Raw genomic sequence first — 16,807 nt, 5'->3', positions numbered from 1 at the left:
TTTACAGAGAGAGATGTGTGTGTGTATATATTGTGACAGACCCAGACCAGTGGGGTACAGGAATCTGGTAGAGGGCAAATATACTGGTCACTGGATGAGTAGTTTTCTGTTCCCTGAGTGACCAGAGCAGGGGCTGCTCTAGAGTAATCAGGAACCTGCTAGAACCAGTTAAGGCAGGCAGGCTAATTAGGACACCTGGAGCCAATTAAGAAGAAGCTGCTAGAATCAATTAAGGCAGGCTAATCAGGGCACCTGGGTTTTAAAAAGGAGCTCACTTCAGTTTGTGGTGCGAGTGTGAGGAGCTGGAAGCAAGAGGTGTAAGGAGCTGAGAGGGTGTGCTGCTGGAGGACTGAGGAGCACAAGCGTTATCAGACACCAGGAGGAAGGTCCTGTGGTGAGAATAAGGAAGGTGTTTGGAGGAGGCCATGGGGAAGTAGCCCAGGGAATTGTAGCTGTCATGCGGCTATTACAGGAGGCACTATAGACAGCTGCAGTCCACAGGGCCCTGGGCTGGAACCCAGAGTAGAGGGCGGGCCCGGGTTCCCCCCAAACCTCCCAATTGACCTGGACTGTGGGTTCTTCCAGAGGGGAAGGTCTCTGGGCTGTTCCCCAACCCACATGGTGAATCTTTGAGGCAAGAAAATCCGCCAATAAGCGCAGGACCCACCAAGATAGAGGAGGAACTTTGTCACAATATAGATAGATAGATAGATAAAAAAGTGTTGTGTGTCAGTTTATTCCTGGCAACTAATAATTCTCTGCTCCTCCAAGGTGTGGCTAAAGGAATCCCTTGGCTTCTTACTAACATGGGCAACATGTCTAGACTTCACTCCAGTCACATATACATCTAAACAGCACTGATCAGTCATCTAAACACACACACACACACCATGAAGAAATTCTAAGAGAAAACCCAACTATAAGAAGAGTTTCCTCTTAACCTCTGCCTCCGAGTAAATATAACTTTATGTAAGGATTCTTACCCTTACATTAATGATGATTCTCTGACTGGTAATTATTATAGTATTCTTGTATCTCTTCTTATTTGCACCAGTGCCAATCTGGCATAATCTCACTGAAGTCAACAGAATTATTCTAGAAACTCTGTTGAAGCCTGGATCCAAAACACACTGAAATCACAGGAATTAATTCCAATGGACATTGGATCAGGTCATAACAAAAGAGAGTCCTGAACTGTATCTATTCAGTCGGTATCCCTGGATGACCATGCTTTGGGTATGGTCTCCTGTAATTGTGTGCCACTGAATAAAATAAGGGAGGAGAGTAATGGTGCCATTTTGGGGAAGGATTTTCACTTTCACTCCCCTCTCAGGACTCTCAACCAACTTCCACCAGCAACTGTGTCCAGGTATTTTCTCTTCTCCCTGCCCTGGTAGTCATTCAGTGGCAGCACTCTTCCAGTTGTAACCCCCTATTCAGGCTCCCACAGCAGCTGCCACTGCTGTCTTTCTGGCTTCAGCTCTCCTTTCAGACACCAACAGCAGCAGACTACCTAGATCTTCTTCCAGAATTCCCTTTTTTTTCCCCCAGCAGCTCACCTCCTGGTCACGTGTATCCCTATCCTATGACTTTATTCATTCCTCCTGGCTCCAGCCAGTGTTCCTTGTCCTTAATGTTCATAAAACTTAAATTCATCCCAAATATTCTTAAAATACATTTCACAAGTAGAGGTTGACGTACCAAAAGTGCAGTTTAGTGAGAAGCGTACACACACACAAACACACTTGACTTCATTTCCAGCAACTGCCCTATGGATGTAGGGTCCAATTTTCAGCATTTGAACTCTTGACAAACATATTTTAGAGGAAAACTCAATGTGTGAAAATCCTGGCTCCGTTTAAGACAATGGCAACCCCTCCACCCCATTGACTTCAAAGAGGCCCTGATTTTACCCAGTATCCATAAAAACCCTGGAAACAAGCAGCAATGAAATAAGTGGTATCGTCCCTTTAAAACAAACATTGTCAATTGCTTTTTTCAGTTGCACCAGGCTGTTTGTCAGTTTTCTTACACTATAGATTACATCAAAAAATTTTAAAATCAAGACTGGATGTTTTCCTAGAAATATGCTCTAGGAATTATTTTGGGGAAATTCTATGGTCTGTGTTATACAGGAGGTTAGACTAGATAACAACAATGGTCACTTCTGGCCTTGAAATCTATACATCTATAATGGAGCTGAAACTGATTTTTAGTAGTATTAGTATTCCCTTGTTTGAACTGTCTTCTTCTAATGATATTAAGACAGATCAAGAAAGCATTACTGGTTGTCAACACAGCTCAATTGGTTGAGTACAATCTACATTTCTTTTCTAACCCTGAGATTTGCTATGAGTTTCAGAACTTGAAACAGAACTTCAGAACAGTCACCTCATTTCACCTATTTTCTAGCCCAAACCCTTTGAAATTGAGAACTTTTTACATCATGAATATTTACCAGTAGTTATCACACAGTGGTGTCTGAGCTGCTGCATTTCCTATTCTAACAATACAGAAATATTGTAATATCATGGAGTAGCATGTCCTGCTAAGTAGCTGAGTTTCTAAATGGTGACCACAGTATACAAGTCATTCCACGTTCATATGAAAAGTCTGAAACCTAAGGCTGGTCAAAAAATTTCCATCAAAACTATTTTTAAGAGAAATCTTGGTTTTTGACTAAATGAAATTTTTCACAAAAGGCGTCTGCTTCCCATGGAATTTTTTTGATTTTTCATCAAAAACCAAACTAAAATATTTTAGCCAAAACACAGACACATTTCAATTTGGACATCCTGCCACAGTGTCTCATGGGAGTTAGAGTTTAGTTTCCTCATGTCCCAATTCTTCCCACTGGTCCAGGCTCCCCAGCCAGACTACATCTGCCACGGTGCACCTGACTATTCTCAGCCATCCCAGTTACAACTCCCGTGAGGCACCACAGCAGCATTTCCAAATCAAAATATTTCAGTTTTTGGCCAAAATATTTTGGTTTTTGATTTTTCATTGATAAGTCAAATTTTTGTGTGGGGAAAAAGCCCATTTTCTGACAAGCTCTGCTGAAAATCTTTTTATTAATATGGATTAATTTTGGTTCTATAGTGAGCCACGAAGCCATGCAAGTTTAGTGCCGCTTGGGGTTTGACAATGAAACCTCTGCACAGCTCCTCTTGTACTGAAGTTCAGCTGCAGCTCAAAGCAGGGGTGTTCTTATGAAATTGTTGCTTTCTGAGTCTCTTTATTAATGGCCATTTATTTTTCCATTACTTCGAAGTGGCTTTCCTGAAGCAGAGGCCATTCATCCTTTAATACACAGTAAACAGTTTAAACTGCAGTCAATTACAGTTTGAAACTAAACTGAGCGTGTATCCCCTTAGCATGAAACAGAATAAAGCTAATGTTGGCATCAACAATGTATCTATGCTGGATGTTACTTTCAGACTTAATCTGATAGGCCTCCCTACCAGCAGAACTACTGTCAACCCCCCTTGTTTTTACTTCCTTGTCATTCTGAATAAACTACTTATCTCTTTTGCCCTTACATGTGCTTCTCGGTGCTCCTTCATCCTGCCTGCACTAATCAAGTCCAATATTCTGTGTTCACCAGAGAAAGGCACAAAGCGCCTCTGTAATCCACTTGATTAATTTGTAAAATACTATAACACTGGAAGGAAGGAAACGATGCTATCAGACGATCAGCTATAATCCAAAGAATTTAGCTTTTAATTTATCTGTGCTTTTGATTATTTTTTGAAGGGCGGGAAACCCTGGTAAATCTGGTGCAGATTCTCATGAAACTGAATACAATGGGGTTTATTAGAAATCATTCTAAGACACCACATGCAGTCAGTCAAAGAAAAAGAAAAAAAAAACACCACCACATTTTGGTTGACTTTTTTTCCTCTTGTTGTTGTTCCATTCTCCAAAAAATTTTTAAAGGCCTGAATCTGACCTTCCGACCTTGAGAAGCAGAGAAGGTGCTCAAGCAAGGATACCTGGCCAGTCACACTATTAAAACAAAAACAAGCACTGCCTTATTTAACAAAACAAGCCAAAACCTCAAAATGGTAGAGGCCTCTTATTTTTTTAAGACCTTATTTTGTGGTTCCCTATTGAATAATTCTCCTTATTCAGAAAAACACTGTATTAACCTTCATAATCGATTTGTGGCTTCACTAAACACACATATACTGTACTGCATGGTCATTAAGCTTGGAAATAAACTTCTTATTGATGGGTGAACCTTAAAAAGTTCAGTTTGGCTCAGATAATCATCTAAACATTTGAATGCTTATTCACAACCTCTCAACTTTTTGAGGCTCTCTCACAACTACAATTTTGCTGACAGTCCCTCTTCCCTGTTAGATGGTTCTTTCATTCTACTGCACTCTCCAAAAAAGGCCCAGTTCCCTTCCTCCATGTTATGGCGATGTGTTACCTTGGGCATTTGTTCAATGACACTAGACTACAGCACACATTTGCAATGCTCTATCAGTATGAACTTCTGGAATAAAATCCCTGTTATTAAATGTTCCTAGAGCAAAGCACTTTGTTCAGCTGTGTTGTGCTATCGCTCTCTCCCAGCTCCTGCATAGAACATACATTTTGACTGCAAACATGATGACTCTCCCACTTTATACCTGTTTCCACATTTTGTCCCCTGACCTAGTGAGTTGGTAGTATTTTGTAATTACTGCTATGGGCTGGCTACAAATTGTGCACACAGCTAGTATCCTAAAACATCATATTATTGCTGTTACTCTGTCCTCCCTCCCAAACAACCTGCTTGCTCATTTCATTTTTCCAGTTATGCCTTGCCTTTTAGACTATAAGCCCTTTGGAGCAAGGGTTGTCACATTTTTGTACTGTGCCCAGCAGAGCGGGGCTCTGACCTTGTCCAGGCCCCTAAGTGCTACCACAATCTAAATGAATAGTACTAATTTTACAAATTGATTGTGTATGTCTGAGAACTATATTCTTGCTGTTAAAGGGAATGAACTCCCAGATGCCAGGGAGCCAGCCTTGCTATACCATCTAGGTACTGGAGGCCAGCATGTATTTTACAAATTCCGTCTTCTGGATAATTAATATCATACTGCAATTTGTTTCAGAATTCAAGTATTTATTGCACCGAAAGTAAATTTGATGGAGAAAGTTTAAAATTTACTCCCGTGTGTTCAAAGAATGGTTGAATCCACTAAGCATGTTGCTACCTTGCAGGAAGTTGTTACACGATACCATAGGGATATGTCTGATGAAAAGATCTGAGACCAGCTTGTGAAGGAAACAGCCATGCCACACTTGTTTGAAAATTACTGTTTGAACCAGAACTAACTTTACAGAAAGCTATAGTTATTGTTAGCCAAATCGAGTCTGCTATGGCAGAGGCTAAAATAATTGCTTGGGGAGGGGGTTACAGACCATGTCCAAGCAGTTATTTTATTAATAATATAATCTCTAAACTGGCATAAGAGTGGTAGCAAGATAGTGGTAAACAGAGCACATTTGACACATCTACAAAGCAGTGCACCATCTCAGCACCTTCTGATACTTCAAAGTCAGGCTTTCACAGTGGATCGGTGCTGCATATTGCCAACTACACGGCATAATGAAACCATGTGCTACTGGCAGTTACTACATCAAATCACACATGGAGATAGGGCCAGATTAAGACATAGGCACAAAAGGCCTGTACCTACAAGCTACAGCTCTTGGAGTGTGAGATTACAACAACTCAGCTTTCATTAACAATAAAAAAACCCTAAGTTGGTAGCCTTCAATGATTTCAAAGAAAAGCTTGACAACCTGACCCAGGCGTAACCAATGCAGGGAGTCTGCAGGCAACCTGAAACAATAGTGCTGAGAAGCATGAACTGTCCTATGCATATCAATGGGTTTTAACTCCAAGACCAGCTGCTCTGGGAAGCCCTACCAACATCACCCCTGTGTGTGTGGACTCTGTGTGTGTGGCAGAAGTGTGGTCCTGCAGGCCCCACCAACTCACCCATACAGATACACCCTTGATAATGGGATATGTACTGGGAAGCCCTTGCTGCCAAATTTGTTTGATTTGGTGGGGAGCAAGTGTGAAAGTGAGCTGGTACGATGTACTGGTAAGAAGCCCGTACCGGCCCATAAGCAGCCCACATTAAAGCACTGTAAAATGGCTCACTTACTTTTAGGGACATATTTATCTGTGGATTGAACTCCCACCAGTGCCAATGCTCTCTATGAAGGAACTCAGACAAGACAGAATATACATTGTACTATGCTTAACCACTTGATGACTTTCATATATGATATTAAATACCAGCCAGGGAATGAAAATATTCCTGCAGATTGCTTGTTGACAATGGCAAGTTAGACAACCGATACCCACCTGGCAGAGAATATTAAATAAATTTGGTGTTAACAAGTCACCATAATACTGTGTCTACTGAGCAGCTCAAAGCAGTTTATTAAATATATTCAGAAAGTATGACATTATATAACTAGAGGACTATCAAAAAGTGGAGACCCTTCTTTTACATTTGTGATGAGTTAGCTCCACATAGAAGATATGTAATAGGCAACACTTGCTCTCTAATTGTTCCTAGCGAGCTCCAAAGCCAGATGTCTTCAACTTGTTCACAAAACACATCAGAGAGTTGTCTGAACCAAAACTGGTTGCTCAGAGATGGACTCAGATTGAGAGTGCACAAAATCCTGTTACTTGCCAGAGGCATCGGAGGTCTGGTATTATGCTACTGAGTGTAATCAATCACCTCAGCCAGTGACCAGAAATAATCGTTTCCTTCTATATTACTTCTACAACCGTGCAGTGCTAGCACACGCTAATGCGTTGCCACATCCATGTGACTTGCCTGAAGTACAAACTCTGTTCCTAGTTAAAAATTCCTGGATTGTTTTGTGTTATTCTCTTCTAATTAATAGAGCTGGTCAGAAAAATGATAAGGGGGATGCAAAAAATCACACAGAAAAAGTTCCCGTTTTTCAGTACAAAATATTTTTGATTAAAAGGTGCTTGAAAAATGGGGGGAAATGTTTTCAATACTAAACATTTTTCCTATATTCCATTGAAAAAAAATTACTCAAAAATGTTCTGACAAGTTCTACTAATTAAAGTGAGTAAAATCTACAACTATCTTTCACATTATTTATATCATGCTGATCATCATGTTATCTCCAATCCAGTTAAATATAATAGGTACCATGGAACTTGGAGGGAGGAGCAAAGGTTGCAGGAGGAAAGACTTCAGAGGAGGTACCAGGAAGTCAGTCTGTGTGCGTGTGTATAGAATGCTAGCTGCAGTTGCAGCATCTCTGTAAATAGTTCTCTTAATAAAGGGCCAGTTTGGTTTTACAAGTATGGAGTCCTTTTGTGTCATGATCCAGCATGCAGGAAACATACCCTCTATTTTAAAGTTCACAAATCCCTGTTTTTTATTCTGTGCTCCTATCACAAGGGGGACACTGATTCTGAGTGAAGTTTCCCTGTATTCCTGTGATATAAATATTAAATATAATAAAATGGAAATGTACAGTTGTTATAGAGAGCTAGAAACACATGTACAGAACATGTAACAAGACAGGGCCAAAGAATTTGAACAGGATTTCACAGGCTTTTAATTACAGTAGAATGTGGCCGAGAGTTTCTGCAACAAACACCTCACAGTCTAACTCTCATTTAACAATGAACTCTTCCACTGGCAAAGGTAAAGACCGAAAGACTTCAATGAGTCTGTTTTGATCACTGTCTTTCCTGTTTCTAGTACAACAAGGGTCATGAGCAAAGCAGCCTAACCAAGCTAGGAATACTAAAAGTCTATTTATTTACAAAGGATATCTTCCTTCCTTTGGTTTTCCTCTCCTCCCTTCTTCACCCCCGCAGTCTCACCCTGCCCTGTCTGGTACGTGGGTATGTTATTTATCTTGAAAACATAACAAATAGAAGTTAACATTCACCAACTGTGACTTATCTGACAGCTCAGCACTCCGTTTCAAGTTGTTCACCATTGGAACTTGATTTCCACAAAGCCTTGCGTCACACTGGCAGATTGCCAGGCCACAGGCTACTTCGGCTTTTAAAAATGGAAATTTGTTGAATTTCCTGCGCTTTTGCCTCTTTCTCCACATATATGCGTACGTATACATGTATCATTAGAGGAATCTGCCAAACAGTACAACGAAGATAAAAGATTCATAGTTCAACAAAATCGTCTTCTCTTTTGCCTTTTCAGCATGAAACAGTATTGTACACAATAGGGATTTGAAGAGTTAGTAAAATCCCTTTTCACAAAGTATCTGGTGTGGTTCCCCCGCACCTCCCACCCCCAATAAAGAATCAGACAAAAATCTTCCTATATGTTTCAGGTACCGGTAACTTCAGTCTAGAGGCATCGTCATTCTTTGTCCTTTAATTAGACTTTTATGAGACATAGAGCACTGGCCCAGATTCCTGCTAAGATCAACTACTTCCTGACCTCAGATGCACCACAGGATTGTTTTATTTAAAGGGCCAGTGTGTCTATGGATTTTTTTCTTTCCCTTTTTAGACTCTGGAATGGACCAGTAACTTTGAGACACATTCCAGATACTGAACTGTAACAAAATACAAGTAGCATCCTTATGTTTCAAGTCAAGTCCTTTATGGCAGAATTTGTCCACAACAGGGTGTTCCTTACCCTTCCTTAATCCAACAGTTTATTCTGCCACACATCCACTCATATCTGTGGCTATTTCAGGAACAGTAGAAACTTCTTGATCCCTCAATACATTGGTTCAATTATCATGAGCCAAAGCTTGTCTCCAGGGCCCAGTTATGCCTCCAAGCTCTGCATGCCAAAGGTAAATAGACAACTTTCCTTCTCTGTTTCTTGTTCCCATCTCCCATTCCTCTGTCAGATTATATCACAACCAGAAGATGTTGGAACCTGCATCTTGCTGTTACCTCAGAAATTCCCCACTGTCACAAGTTAGAATTCTTCAGAACAGCATGTGTCCGTCACACTGAACATTCAATGTAAGATTAATTGGCTGCATCCTTGCATCATGTTGCTGCTTTGCACCACTCCAACAGTGCAAAGTAACCTGAAAAATGAAGGAATTATCAGGTACCCGGCTGTACCATTTTCCAGATGCTTTGCACTGCTGGCAAGGATCTGGTTTAGTAGAATCCTCAAGTGACATAGGGTCAGCATAGCCAAATCGAAAACAGACCCCTTCAGCGTCTCTACTAGAGGGGGCGTGTCAGGGGAGTGGCATTCCTGCATTTGAGTGACAGTGAGCTTCTGGGCCTTCTCCTTAGGCAATATGCATATTAGAGCAGCCCTGAGGACATTACAAATTGTACCTGGTATTGGGGGTGGGAGAGGACATACAAGTGGTATAAAGCCACCTTTACTGTCCCCCTTGCATGCTGCACCGAGTTGCTCAGCTGGACCTGAGAAACAAGCCTAATGTTTTTGTAGTTTGCTATTTATGTGGCTACAGGATTTTCAGTTATGTGTTTCTATATGGGGCAAATGCTCAAGTACTCACAAGCCTGAGTAACTGGGCAGGGGATGAGCTCACACATGAAGAAGAATCCTTTCTCCTAAAACATATAGTGGCTGTGAAACCACTCAATGGAGGCTACGTCAACCCCTGTGCCCTCGTGGCAGGCAGGGCAGAGGATCTGCTCAGCAACAGATGTTCTGGCCCCACTCCTGCTCTACTCACTTCCTGCATGCTGCTATGAAGGGAGCAGCACATTCCACCTAGAGACAGAGCAAAATTTGCCCCTCTATCCATAATTTGATTTTGCTGTTCTTTTCACTGAAATAATATCCTCCAAGGTGCCTCCCCTTTCTAGCCCTGACTGCAGTGATCCTACCATTTTTTCCCCACATTACTCAGATATCAGTAATAAAGGGCCAAACCCTGAGTCACTTTCTTACTCGGACCTTGTTTAGGCAAAGAAGGATTGAGTAAAACCCTCATTCAAAATCTTAGGATATACCCCATTATGATTAACCATGTCAAAAGTACCAGTCATCAAAGACAGAGACCAGTCATATGTACCAACCCCATCCTGTCTCTTCACTACAGGAAACCAACACAGACGTTCTGAACTAGTGCCCTCTACTGGCACCCTTGAAAACAGGCAGATTTGCACACTTAACTAACAGCGGATTAAAGAATAAATAGATGGCTGGAAATGAGGCACTTAATTTCTTGGTTCAAAAATTTGGGGGGGAAATTTAGAAATTTTTGAAACATCCTGTTTCAATGGTTTTTAAATTAAAAAAAACCATTTATAGGTTCAAAATAACTTCCATTCAAAATTTAAGCTAATTATAGTTGAAAGATTTTTTTTTTTTTTAAGGTCAAAAAAGCCCAATTTTTTAAAATGAAATATTTTGATAGGCCCAAACATTTTTTTTTTTTTTAAAGATTTTGGCTTTTTGTTCTGATTCAGAATGGGCATTTGTTTTATCTAAAATTTTCCCAGCACAGCTCTTAATTATTACGAACAAAGTATTGCTGATAGTGTGCTCGTCTATTACACTTTTCAGCCAAAGATTATTATGATGATGATTATCAGCATTATAAAACGATGATGATTTGTGCAGTACCTTAGTGGAGCAACAGAAAGAGTCGTGCTTTGTGTGCAAGTGGTTACAGGTGCAAATCTCATATAATCTGTCCAAGACTGGATACCTTACCAGAAGATGTGCTGTAGTCAAACACAAGTTATTGGGATCAACACAAGGGTATCTGGATGAAATTCTATCTGTTTTAGAGTTATATACTCCTGTTCCTCACAGTATATCTGAGCACCTTCCACATAAAATCAATAACAATATTGCAGCCTCTGGCATTTCTCCCTTCATGGGATCAGAACTCTGCTTGGGATTCGCTGGGATTCTTGGGGGTAGGGGGTTAGGAGAGGTTTGGAAATAAAAAGAGCATTCAAATGAGGAAAACTTTTTGTTTCAGAAGGTGGCGGTCTGGAGAAAGTAACCAGGGAGCAGCCATTTTAAACTCGATTCTGACTAATCAGGAGGAATTGGTTGGAAATTTGAAGGTTGAAAGCAACTTGAGTGACAGTGATCATGAAATAATACAAAATGGAGAACTGGTCTGAAATCAACCAGATGAAATTCATTAAAGACGGGTGCAAGTACTGTACTTAGGAAGGAAAAACATCAAATGCACAACTACAAAATGGGGAATAACTGGTTAGGTAGTAGTACTGCTGAAAAAGATCTGAGGATTATAGTAGATCACAAATTGACTATGAGTCCACAATATGATGCAATTGCAAAAAAACAGGCTAATATCATTCTGGGCTGTATTAACATGAGTGTTGTACATAAGATACAAGAAGTAACTGTCCCACTCTACTCAGCACTGGTGAGGCCTCATTTAGAGTACAGTGTTCTGTTCTGGGCACCATACCTTAAACAAGATGTGAAAACATTGGAGAGATTCCAGAAGAGAACAACAAAAATAATAAAAGGGTTTAGAAAACCTGACCTATGAGGAAAGGTTAAAAAAATGGGGCATGTTTAGTCTTGAGAAAAGAAGCCTGAGGAGGGCCCTGAGAACAGTCTGCAAATATGTTAACTGCTATTATAAAGAGGATGGTGATCAATTGTTCTCCATCTCCCCTGAAGTAGAACAAGAGGTAATCAGCTTAATCTGCAGCAAGGGAGATTTAGGGTCGATATTAGGAAAAAAGTTTCTAAATATAGGAGAGGGCTGTAGAACCCCCATCATTGGAGGTTTTAAGAACAGGTTGGAAAAATCTCTATCAGGGATAGTCTAGGTATACTTGGACCTGCCTCAGTGCAGGGGGGGTTGCACTAGATGACCTCTCAAGGTCTCATCCAGCTTTACATTTCCATGATAAATTGTGAGTCTCACTTAGGGTGGAAAGGCTTTCTCAAAATGGAAGGCTTTGCAGTGTTTCCTAAAGATGGTCAGACTCTGGGTTCATCTGATTTTGTCTGGAATATAGTTCCATAGCCTGTCCCCTCAACAGAGAGTGCTTTGTCCCCACCTTTTGCATGCTCTGTCTTGGGCTTTGTGATCAACATTATCCCAGAGGAGTGCGGCTGCCATGGTGGTTCATAGCTTGAAATTCAGCCTTTGATGTATCTGGGGTTCGATCCATTGCTTGCTTTGAAAACTAGGATCAAGGCCTTAAACACCATTGGAAGCTGACCTGGAGCAAGCAGAGGGACTTGAGCAAGGCCTGATGTGCTTGTGGCATCCTAAGCCATGGAGAAGGTTGGCAACCAATAATTTTGTACCATCTGGATGTGTATCGTCTATACATTCAGCTTCAGATACAATGATTTACAATAATCCAGACTGGAGGTAAAAAATTCATTGACTACTGTAGCCAGATTTTCATCCATGATGAAGGGACAAAGTTTCCTAGCAAGCTGGAGCTGAAAATATGCATTTTTGATGACCAGAATCATTTCGGTCTTGGCTGGATTCAGCTTGAGTCTTCATCCAAAACTAATCTCCTATAGATGTTCTGAAATGCTATGACCTATGATACACAGGTGGTCAGAAGAGATGATCTAATGATCTATTCTGAACATAAAATCTATGAATTAATTACTGTATTTTTCTTATGTTAGTGCCTAGGAGCCTCAACTGAGATAGGGCTCCATTGTGCTAGGTGCTGTACAAATACATAGTACAAGACAGCCCCTGTTCCAAATGCTTACCGACAAAATTAGCAAACCAGACAAAAGGAGAGCCATGCCCAAAGTCACCTGGCAGCTCAGTGGGATAGACTCTAAGTCACCTGACTCCTAATCCAGTGCCCTACCCCCGAGACCAGCTACCTCATAAAGATCCATAATCATTTTACATAGGTAAGTAAATATTAACAACCCCATTTTGCAGACTCCAAAACCGGACAATATTTCCGTTTTCAAAAACTATTTTCTATAAAAGTGTTTGGGTTTGGGTTTTGGGATTTTTGAAATCAAAATATTTTGACCAGAAATTTCCACAAAAATAATTGGTTTGGTCAAAAAGGCATTTTTTTGTCCAAAAAACGTTTTAATGAAAACATTTCAAGCAGCTCTAAATAGAATTAATCACCAATATTCCTTTAATCAAATCTTGTATTTTGACATCAAAAGCTCTACCTGCTGATTTGTTTCCTTGGTATTCATGGATTTTAAGAGCAGAAAAGACCACCCTGATAATCTGGTCTGTCCTCCTGCATAACACAGGCTATAGAAGCCTACCCAGAAATTTCTGCATCAAGTCCACAACTTCTGTTTAAGTAATAGAATTTTCACCAGGTCTGTGGCAAATTAGGCAGGAGTTGTTATGGTCTCTCATGTCAATGAACACTTGAAGCCAAAAAGGTGTACTGGAAGCAATGAATTCCTCTGTGGTACTTCTGGTTCTGACACTTACCTTTCCTGTAACATCAGGCAAGTCATTGAACCTTTCTAACTCAGTTTCCCTTTTTGCCACATAGGGCTAAAATTACCTATCATACAGGGATGTTATGAGGATTCAATGAATTAATGTTTGGAAAGTGTTATATAAGAGTTGATTTTAAGTATTATTGTGTGCAACATCCTCACTCGTGAATTTTACAGATTTCAAAAATCAGGAGTGAAACATCACAAAGATGAGATCTTAAAATCAATACATTTTGCGTTCTTTTTATTTTGACTTCTGCATTTTGAGCATTTAGGGTTCATGTTTTCAAGCTTTCTCTGCTAGAAACTTCCTTTTTAAAAAAATGGAAACTGAGGTTCTCATATACTCACATGACTCCAGGAGTTGGGGCTTTAAACAAATCAAATATCATGAAACATGTTAAAAATCAGATGACTGGGCAACACTACTGTAAGGCAAAAGCCCTACCTACCTAATCATCTCCCACAACAAACATACAATTAAACTTTCTGATAACTCCTGTCTCTATAATAGCAATGTGGAGGAAGCAAAAGCAGTCTGTCTTTGACATTATAAGGCTTCCAACAGTGAATATTTTGCTAGTCAATAAGATCACACAAGACAACTGAATATCTTTATTTTTTTCCCCTTTCTATTTGGTTAAAAAAAAAAAAAAAGGACTTTCTGGACATCAGTATTTCCCACGTTACCATGGCAGGTTTGAGAGCCAGTATAATTGTTATGTCTAGTAATGCCTTTTGGATGGCTTTCTGGCTCTCCTTTATTTCCTATTCATTTGGCACAAATCACACATGATATTTTGGATGAGACAGGAACCCAGAAAGTCATTACATTTATAAAGCAAAGTAAATAACTTTATGGTCAGTCTGTGGTGTTAGCCCACCCCCAAAGTGGCCCTAAATCAAGGTCATCCATGGGGCAATGGGTGAGGGTTCTTGACCTGAGGTGAGAATGAGACAGGAATGGAAGAGTCAGAGTGAAGACATAACCACAGTGAACACAGAATACAGCTTGGAGACGTCATGGACTTTATGATGTAATGAGAAACTAAGCAATACACATATTTATTCCAAGAAAGGACACAGACTAGGAACAAGAGCATAATATCAACAAAACCTAACAAGGGTAATCTTATACAAGGGATATAACCATGAACAATCTATATGCTTTCCCCCTCCCCTCTTTCTTCCCCTGCACCACTCCTATCATGTAATGACTACATTTTATCAAGTTGTCATGGAGGGACAGAAGAATTCTTAATCCCACATGTGCATTATGGTTATGCTTAGACATAAGCCCAAACCAAAATTCTGCATCTACACCACCTCAAATTTGCAGGTGTTCAAAGTTTGGAGCACTTTCTCTGAATGTCACATCCAGCCTCTAACTCTATAATGGGCCCAACCAAAATCCTGCATCTTGGTGTAAATTCAGAGCTGGACCCCAATTATGATTATTATTAAAGGAAACATGTATTTGAGCAAAAGAAAAAAGTTCACCATCACAGAAATCCCAAAAGAATGTGGTGTGATATCAAACACCTTTGCAGGGACAGAGCAAACCTGCACAGCATAAAAATGGGCTGGATTGGAATGGAAGATTGATAGCAATTGGACCAACTGTCAGTTTAAGTACCTATTCGGTTTTCTGGCTTCCTTCACCATGCCCACCTGACAAGCAATTATCCTGCCTTGTCAATTCCTTTGCCCAACCTTCAATAATAATTCTCACCATTTCCTTTTTCAGTTCTCTTTTCTTTTTAAACACAGTTATGATCACCGGAAAAGTTTAAACTTCCAGTCCTGCAAACATTTTTGCCCATAGTTAACTTTAACACAATATTGAGATTGGATTTCTGAGCCCACATCTTCAAAAATTTGGGGCACTCAGATCCAATATTGTGCCCAAAGATTAAAAGGGGTCAATGTCAACACTCAGAGTCCCAGTCCAGTTTAACGCACAGTTTGCTGATCATTATTGTCCTGGTAAAATGTGTGGCATAACTGTATGTAAAATTATAAGATTCTACGATATGAAATTACTGAGATATGTTCCAAGTTTAGCAAAGCAGGCACAGACCAGTTACTGAAAGACAAATGACAAACTGATGCCTCAGATGGGTGTCGTCATAATCAAATGGACTATCACCTGGTTAATCGCCAATTCTTTGACAGGAAAAAGGGTGCAAGCGAGAAATCTACATTTCCCCCCAAAAACTGTCTCCTGAATCTCAGCTGGAGATTATTTTCAAAGAAAAAGAACTATAAGAAAAGGGAACAGATGCCCCAAAATGCTCCTTCCTTTCTCTCTGCCCATGGCATCAACAACATCTGAGGACAAGAAAAGTAACACTGAACTGGGGGAGGGGTCCTGGCTGAAGGGAATCCAGCCAGTAAGACTGCTGGAGCGTGTGGTGAGAGAAATCTTTGCTTTGAATTCATGTAGCTTGTTAAATTAGATTCTAGTAGTGTTTCACTTTTATTTTCTTGTAACCAATTCTTACTTTTATGCCTCATTACCTGTAATCACTTAAATCTATCTTTCTGTAGTTAATAAACTTGCTTTATTGTTTTATCTAAACCAATGTGTTTGGATTTAAATGTTTGGGAGAGTCCATTTGAGATAACAGGATTTGTGCATATCATTTTCTATTAATGAAATGATGGACTTTATATGAGCTTATATTGTCCAGGAGGGTGCTGGGCAGTACAAGACACATTTCTGGGAGAAGTCTGAGACTGGGATTTTGCTGGTGTTGCCCTGCAGTGTAATTCATGGAGTGACTGGCTATAGCACTCATACAGTATAGCTGAGAGTGATTTACATGCTGGAGGCTGTGTGAGAGCAGACCAGGAATGGTAGCTTACACAATGAAGCAGTGTAAAAGACACCCCACGTTGGAGAATTGAGGGGACTCAGCTGTTCAGTAGTCCAGATTGTACCCTGGGTAATGTCACAAACATATTTTTTCAACTCCAAATATCAAACTATTCTTTTAACAGTAGGAGTGCAATTGTACTGATTAAATATTGGTCAAGAACTCAACAATGCAAGGGATTCTAAGGTTCAAAATAGTATAGCACTGCTTATGGTTCTTCATGAAGCACACACTGAAGAAGATTTTTGCTTTTAAGGCCAGACTGAAATCCTCACTCAGACTGGTGGGCAGTTATTCACACAAGCAATCCCATTGAAGTCAATGGGACAACCTGTGTGATTAAGAAGAAGTGAAGTTTTTACCCACGAAAGCTTATGCCCAAATAAATCTGTTAGTCTTTAAGGTGCCACTAGACTCCTTGTTGTTTTTACTCTGAGTAAGAAGTTCACGGTCTGGTCCTAAATTTGCAGTTTATTCCTGACC

Source organism: Chrysemys picta, chromosome 2, assembly GCF_011386835.1.
Source record: "Chrysemys picta bellii isolate R12L10 chromosome 2, ASM1138683v2, whole genome shotgun sequence".
NCBI lineage: Eukaryota > Metazoa > Chordata > Testudines > Emydidae > Chrysemys > Chrysemys picta.
The sequence above is the reverse complement of the archived record's forward strand: the minus strand, read 5'-3'. Positions refer to the sequence as shown.